This window comes from Onychomys torridus, chromosome 2 (assembly GCF_903995425.1).
Source record: "Onychomys torridus chromosome 2, mOncTor1.1, whole genome shotgun sequence".
NCBI classification, from domain to species: Eukaryota; Metazoa; Chordata; class Mammalia; order Rodentia; family Cricetidae; genus Onychomys; species Onychomys torridus.
Window position 1 is genome coordinate 124693966 of NC_050444.1, and position 8710 is coordinate 124702675.

An 8710-nucleotide genomic window follows, 5' to 3' on the forward strand; every position below is an offset into this window, starting at 1 on the left:
ATTACAGAGGCCCCGGTCTGGAGGAATCACGAGTGTCTCGGGTAGAAAATGGAGACATCCTGCTGCAGAAGCAAGTCCTCTGGCTTTCAGAAGGCACGAGGCACCACTGAGGCCACCAGGCTGCTTCAGCTCCTTCACACTGCTTCTCGGTGTCAGCATCTGTTAGGTTTGAGATCACTACAGTGCATGATGTCAAGTACAGGGTTTAGATGGAGACCTGGGCCCCAAGGAAAAGAAATAGCCATACATCAAACTGTCCATGTTACAGAGAAATCCAGGACTCTGCACAGCATTGGATTCATGGTAAGTACTCCATAAATAATAGCTGTTTTTACAAGGCTGTTATCCAGTCCTGACTAAACTCCAAGAGATGTCCAATAGAAAAGCAAAGACCAGTGTCATGGAGCATGCGTAACCCCAGGACTTAGGGGCTGGGGCAGGAAGACAGCAAGCTTGAGACAGCTGGGCTACACAGTGAAGTTCTGTCTCAAAAAGTGATAGGGTGGAGGGTTGGAGAGATGCCTCAGTGGGTAATGCCCTTGCCACACAAGCTTGATGACCTGAGTTCGAATCCCCAGAAGCCATGGGAAAGCCAGACACTGTAGCACATGTGTCTGTAACTCCTATGCACTCCAACCAGATGGGAAGTGGGGACAGGAGAATCCCCAAAAGCCATCTCAACAAGGTACAAGATGAGGACTGACCCTGAGGTTGTCCTGAACCCCCACATTCACACTTCAACCCACCCATGCCCCCCATATAATAACACACATATACATGAAGATTTTAAAGACAAGTGTCGAGAAATAAACTTCTGCATGGCCAGCCCAAGTGCCTTCTAATCAGAAACGAAAGGAAGCAACATCCGAGAGAAAGACAAGGCGCGGGAGACACAGGGCGCGGGCTGAAGGACAGGGGGGCGGCGCTAGAGGAGGCTGGTGATGAAAAGCAGAGTCAAGCTATTTACCATACTTTATCAACCAGAGAAGAAAAGAATGCCCTCTACCTTGAGTTCAGGATTCAAGGCCTTTCCTTATCCAGCAGCAGAACCTGGACACTGAGCAACAGAAGGGACTGAATCAAATCAGAATGCTGTTTGGGGCTATGGGGTCGGTCTGAAAGTTTTTTTATTGTTGTTTTTATTAGTACCAGGGATTAAACTTAGGGCATTGTGCACACTAGGCAAATGATCTACTGCTAAGCCCTACCCTCAGCCCTCTTTTTAATTTTTGTGAAACTTTGATACAGGGTGTCATCAAGTTGCCCATCTTGAACTAGTGATCTGCCTGCCTATGACTTCTCAAGTAAGTGAGCGTAAAGGCCTGCAACCATCACACCTGATGGAAGGCTCTTGACAGAGGCCAAGACTTGGGGTGGGGGAGACTGCTCAGTTGGTCAAGTGCTCACGTGAAGGCCTGAGTTCAGTTTCAAGCACCCACCCAAAAAAGTTGGGTGCAGTGGCATGTACCTACAGACTCAGAAATTGGAGTGGGGGCGGAGTAGAGACAGGATCCCTGGGGCTTTGGGGCAGCGAGTCTAGCTTAATTGGTGAATTTGAGGCTCCCAGAGAGACCTTGTCTCAAAATAAAGACTAGACACACAGATCATTTGGTAAAATGTTTGTATGCAAGCCTGAGGACCTTAAGTTTGGATCCCCAGCATCCATGTGAAAACCAGTCATGGTAGCACATGTCTGTAAGGCACCCCAATATTGTGGGGCTAAAGACAGGCCAATCCCAGGAGCTCATTGGCCAGCCAGTCTTGCCAAATCAGTCATCTTGAGGGACCCTGTATCAAAAACCAAAGTGGAGAGCAATTGAGAAAGACACTTGGATTACACTTCTGGCCTCCAAGGACATGTGTACACATGTGCTCGTGAGCACACACAAAGACAAAACTCATCAAGGAAGCAGAGAATGATGGGAAAACCACAGGCTGGGTCCTATACAAAGAGGTCTGGACTCTATTACATTTCACACAAACTGTTATTGGATTTGTGTATTTTTAATGTCCTTCACTGGGTTGAGCCCTCCAGGACAAGAACCTTAAGTCATGCTGGGCAAGGTCACAGGTAGAATGTCACATACCACCCCCCCCAATATACACACACCAGAATGCCTGCCCCTTACTCTCCACAACTTGAAAATACATGACAAAAGAGGCTTTGCAGATGTGGTAAAGCCTGTGGACATTTTCTTTGGGGAGAGGGGCTACTGCTGGGGATGGAACTCAGGGCCTCAAACATTACCCAAATCTCTAGCCCAAGGCTGTGGATTTTCCTACTTTGGTCATGTAAACTTATCGATCCATGCTGAGCCATTTTGCAGACTTGAGACAGGAGAAATGAAACAGAAGGAGCCTTCAAAAAGGTCTGGCGTGTGAGGCTTCAACTGTTCAACTGGCTTTAAAGATGAAGGAGTTGTGATTCAGGGAAGGAAATAGTCTAGAAGCTACACACACACACACACACACACACACACACACACACACACACACAGCCACCAACAAGGGCCTTCGGGCCTGGAGCAGCAGAGCTGAGCTCTGCTGAAATCCTCGCCCATCACACTAGCAGATTTTCTGGTGGTCTCCTCATAGCAGCTCAGGGCCGCAGTCACTCAGCTTGTAAGACCCCAGGCAAAGCAGCCAGGACAACCAACCAGACATCCTGAACCATATGGTATTATCTACCCCTTACTTCAGGAAACCCATGTCCAGGGAGGAAATGAAACTTGCCCAGAGCACCCCACTAATGAGGGCTGGGGGTAGAATACATACAGGAACAGTGTGGCAACACACGGCAGGCTGCTTACACTGAAAACTTGAAAGCTTTTGAAGATTCAATTCCTTCCAAAATTATGAGCAAGTATTAAGAGTAAACAAGAGGAACAAGTCTTGCTGGCACACAGAAGTATTTTAAAGAAGCCCTCAAAAAAAGCCGCCAATGAAAGGGCTTCTTCTTCATTCAGACAATCCTTCAGCCATCCCTGAAGTCTGGCTCACAGTGGATGTCCTCAGGGGTGAGACACCTCTGTGGCTGGTACCTCTAGTCTACTCACTACCAGTTTTTATTACCAAGAAGTTCAACTGATTTTTTTTTTCTTAAAAAAATTCATCTTACTAATTTATGAGTTTCTGACCTGCTGTATGTATGTTGCATGTATGTAGCTGGTGTCCAGGGTGTCTGATCCCCTGCCACTGGAGTTACAGAGGGTTGTGAGCCACCATGTGGGTGCTGGGAATTGAACCGGGGTCCTCTGGAAGAGCCACAAATGCTCTTAATCACTGAGCCAACTCTCCAGCCCTCAACTGTTTCAACCAGAGATTTCTCATCCTGTATTTCTTTCCTTTACTTGTAATAGTTAAGCAAGCTTCCACCCTCCTTGGTCTTTCCTTTGCTCACATTTGCTGGTATCACACCTTGCCCTTGGGAATCATTTCACCAAACCTAAGATGCCTAAGTCAACCATTCACTTACGGAATCTCTATGTCCATTTATTTCCATCCCAATGAAGTATCTTGAACAGATCTGTGCCTTTCATACTACATAAGGTGTCATTCTAAAAAGTGAATTATAAAATAACTTGGAGAAAAAAGGTTAACATTGGGTAGTTGATTAGTACTTACTTGGCTGCCTTTAACTTATATAACCCTGTTTTCTTTAAAGATTAAATTTTAATTATTTGTATGTGTGGGGTTTTTTTTTTGGGGGGGGATGGTATATGCACCTGAGTGCAGGTGCCCAAGAAAACTGGAGACACTGGATCTCCCTGGGGCTGGAATTATAGACAACTGAGATCCATTTGATGGTGTGGTGCTGGGAACTGAACTCAGTTCCTCTATAAGAGCAGCCCACTGTTGTGGGAATTTGATCCAGTTAGCCCATGGTATTGGAGTGACTAGCCCTATGGGCGTGGTCTTCTGTGTATGTGACCTGAGAAGCACTGGGGATGACCCCAGTCTTCTCTTGGACATGGAAGGTTTCCTGACGCCACAGCTCGATGACCAGGTGCGGAGCTTTTGCCATCCTTCCCTGCTGGACGAAGAGGTAGCAGTGCTGCTTCATTCTGTATTTGTGAATGTATTATTTCCGTTTCATCCTTAATAAAGGGTGAGCCCAGGCTTCTGTGGATTCTCACTTTAGCCCACAACCTTAACCACTGAACCATCTCTCCAGCCCAATTTTTTTATTATTATTATTATTATTATTATTATTATTATTATTATTATTATTGGTGTGATCAAACCCAGGGCCTCGCAAATACCAGGAAAGCATTCTACCACCAGGCTATGTCCCAGTCTCTTTGCCTGCACTTTAAACAAACAGCACAGTATAATCAATTGCCCCTAGGTCATTGTCCCTAATGAATGTTATGGCCATAAGTGCAGCAACTATGGGTCAGACATTTGCCATGTCTACATACTGAAGATGGTAACATGAACACTGGCTGTAAAGACTCAAAAGAACTGACTTATATGACCTCCACTGTGGGCAGTAAGTTTTGGATTTTCTTTCCTTTCTTTCTTTCTCTTTCTTTTTTTAATAGTTCTTCAAGAAGTCTGGCTAAAATCCCATACCAGATAAAACATCCAGCCAGGTGGAATCAGACCCCGCACTTCTCAAGGGCCAGAAATCTAGCCCAGTATCCTCTGCTCTTACCAGGAATTAAAGAGCTGTCTGTTGCAGTGGTCTCCAGACACATCTAAGATTGGACCATTCCACAAGATTTTGTAACTTTCTATTGAGAAAAACTCTAAAACTTGGCCAGACTTGGCTGTGGTTCCTGATAGCCCATAAATCTTTCAGGCCCCTCTCCGGCTGTCTAGTACAAATCCCTAATTCTTACCAGTGTGGGTCCGACCCATGGAGTACATGGAGGCACAGCCTGGCTGTTCCTTCTCTGGTCAACAATATCCGTGGACGTTGTCGTGTTCAGAAAGCAGCTGTTGCATAGGTCAACTATAACTGCAACATTTGGCAAAATCTAAGCCTCTGAATGTCACACTAAATAATTCTCTATCTGTTCATTTAGTTACTGTTTAGTTACAGAGGCAATTACATTTTAATGGTTCCTAGTTAGGCTTGATGAGGCACGCCTTTAATCCCAGCACTTGGCAGGCAAAGGCAGGTGGATCTTTGTGAGTTTAAAGCTAGCCTGGTCTACATAGAGAGACCCTATCTTAAAAAGATGGTTCTAAAGGAAAATGTAAGAATACATATGGTCAATAAAAGCAAACTGCTCTCACTCCTAAACTAAACTGGTTATTTGAACTCAGAATTCTCAGAATATCCCAAACCAGTAATTTCTTCATATAAAGAAACCTTTCTCAACCTTAGAATGATCTAGTGAGTACTAATGTGCACTTGACATTTTACTGCTAGCCTCACATACCTAGGGCAGGTACAATCACTTCAAGATTTATTATCTGTATGGGTGTGTCACGTGTGTATGGGTAGCCAAGGAGGCCAGAAGGCAGCACTGGATCCCCAGGAACTAGAAGCCACCCAACATGGATGCTGGGTCCAAACGTGGGTCCCTCAGTAGAGCAGCAAGTGCTTTTAAATCCAACTTAAAAAAAAGTGTGTGTGTGTGTGTGTGTGTGTGTGTGTGTGTGTGTGTATGTGTGTTGCTTACATGTACGTATATGAACCACGTGTGTCTGGTGCCTGCAGAGGTCAGGAGGGTGTTGGATCCCCTAGAACTGGAGTTAAGGATAGTTCTGAGCCACTGTGTGGGTGTTGGGAACTGAATCCAGGTCCTCTGCAAGAGCATTGAGTACTCTTAACAGCTGAGCCAGCTCTCCAGCCCCTCAATTTTTTCTAAAAAAGATGTATTATTGTTTTTATTTGTACATATATATCTATGTGAGTGAATGCCACATGTGTGCACGTACCCTAAGAGGTCAGAAGGGAGTGTCAGGTCCTCTGGAGCTGGAGCTACAGGCAGGTGCCAGGTGCTGGAGCCCAGGTGCTGGGATCGGAGCTCGGATACTCTGCAAGAACAGCCGGTGATCTCACTATTCTACCTCTTCTCCCTTATTACCGAAGGTCAAACTGGATCTTCATTTCCTATTAACTCAAGGTCATAAAGCTGTTAACTGCCAGTGAGAACCAAACCACACACCTGACAGACCCCCAAGTTTCTCACAATACCCGGCTCCTCTAAATGTCTCGTTGTCTACAAGTCTCAGAGGAGAGCACCGTTCCTGTTTTATTCCCTTAAGGTGACACACAGAGAGAAAAACAGAACACTTATGGAACTACCTTTTACAAAGTATTTCACATTCTAAAGAGAGCTCTTAAACTGGATGTGGTGGTGCATATCTGTTCGTAATCCCAGCACCTGGGCTGTGGAGGCAGAAAACAGGAGTTCGAGGTCATCCTCAGCTACACAATGGGTTAGGGCTAGCCTGGACTACAGGAGACTGTTTCAAACAAATAAACACTTTAATTATTACTGTCTAATCTTCATCTCTTCAAGAAATAGTTATTGGGGCTGGAGAGGTGGTCCAGTGGTTAAGAACTTGTACTGCTCCAGCAGAGGACCTGGGTTCAGTTCCCAGCACCCACATCCAGTGTGGGGCGTTTCCCCACCAACCCCACAGCTCCCCAGTTTTCTTGAGTGTGAGCAGCAGGAAATATTAGGTAGAAGGATTTATAATGCGAAGATAAACAGATAGAAAATAAAGGATAGCCTCAAGAGGGCCTGGAACCTTTTCCAACAGGCCCCCTACTGTCTCTGCCCCAGGGTATTTATAGAGACGCCAAGGGGTGGAGCAAAAGACCTCCTCCCCCAGCACAGCCAAGTGCAGACCATTTCAGACACCTGCACTCAGGCCCGCACTCTATGCGGACCTGCTGGGTAAAGCCACCAGTAACCCGAAAACGGGCTCTCACAATCCAATGGCTCACAACTGCTTGTAACTCTGGTTTAAAGTTTTGTTTGTTTGTTTGTTTTGTTTTGTTTTTTAATTGGCCATAAAACAAATTGCTATTGGCTTACCTCTAATGGATAATATTGACACTAGAGATGAGTTTCTAGAATATTCAAGATATTTACAGTCTAAGGGACCTGGTTTCTTCTTTGTAAAGAAAGAAACTGAAAGCCAATATAACTTGAATGCCTTATGCTAACTTGGCTTACAGGAGGCAGAGACTTCCTGGTCAGGTACCAGTCAGTGTCTCAGCCCGGAGGCCTCTCTGCCTCCAGGCTCCGCCTACCCAGACTTTCCATTATTCCTCTGCTTATCCGATGCAGATGGTAGGAATCTATGTGAAGTCATCTGGAGCAAACAGCGAGGCTAATAATTAATGCATCGACAGCCCTGGGGCTGCCACTTTTACCCCCAAAAGCACTAATAAACTGATCTTTCTTACTACTTAATTCAGGATTCTGTTTTTAGTTGAAAGACTTAGGAGATTCCAAATTTTTTCAAAGATCAGGACAAGTCAGGCTAAGGAAGAGTTCCTAATGTTTGCTTTCATCATTAGTGTAGCAGATGGTCCATTTTAAGACTAATTCTGTGACCAGGTTTCCACCCTCAGACTTGCCCTTCTGTTGAAACTGTTGGTAAGTTATCTCCCTCCCTCCCTTCCCCTTCTTTCCTTTCCTTCCTTTCTTCCATTCATTCAATCAATGACAGTCAAGACTGGGGAGGGGACATCACATTAGATGCACGAGGAGATTTTGCCCCTAACGAGCTCTCTGATGAGAGACAGGAACACAACACTATGTGAAGCGATTAGTTCCCTTTTGTGACTCATGGGGGCAACTTCCTGAAAGGATGAAATCTGAGTTTTCAAAGTGTGTATGGGAACAGGGTCTGAGTGACCAAGGGTGACAGAGAACAGCATAAGCAACCTCACCTGGGTTGGACTTCAGTATATCAAATAATGTGCCTGCTCATTCTTGGGAACCAAGCGTACTACTTCCCAAGAGAATTCTCATCTTATGTCACTGAATTTAACAAAACCAATTTCAGTCTAGCCTTCATCCCTATTGTGCCATTGAACCAATTTTATTTTGGTCATCAATGATCGCCATGTTGCCAAATTCTGTCAGACATCAAACTACTGGACCTCACTGACCCTTCCCAATTTTGGCTGTGCTCTCTTCTGGAATTCTCCATCTACCCCTCTGACTTCTGTTTAACTTGACTTCTGGTTTACCCAAGGGTAACCCAAACCCTAATCCCCAACTCCACACAATACCACCCACTCCTGCGACTTTAAACTCCACCCTTTTGTGCACAGGATCCTAATGTGCTCCGAATAACTCGGCTGACCTCAATTTGTCTGCTCAACACCTTCCCAAATATTTCTACCTGGTATTCGGCTGACCTCAACTTGTCTGCTCAACACCTTCCCAAATATTTCTACCTGGTATTTCTTGGGCTCCCCAGACTCAAGTTCCAAAGATAAGTGTTTCAAACACTCCTGTTTCAGGTTTCGCTGTGGTCCAGCTAGGGTCCGCCCTGGGAGTAGCTAGTCACCGGCAGTTCATCTCACCTCGGTATCTAGTTGCCAGGTTGTTAGCTCTACCTACTCTCTACATCTGTCTCCATGACTGACCGACGCCCCAGTCAAGAACTAGCAACTGTGTTAGAGCCACTGGGAGATCATGTCCATGTCACACTGGAATTCTAAGGCCCCAACATTTTCTTTGCTCCATAGACTAGAGAGCCCCGGGGAAAAAAGAACATACACAATAAA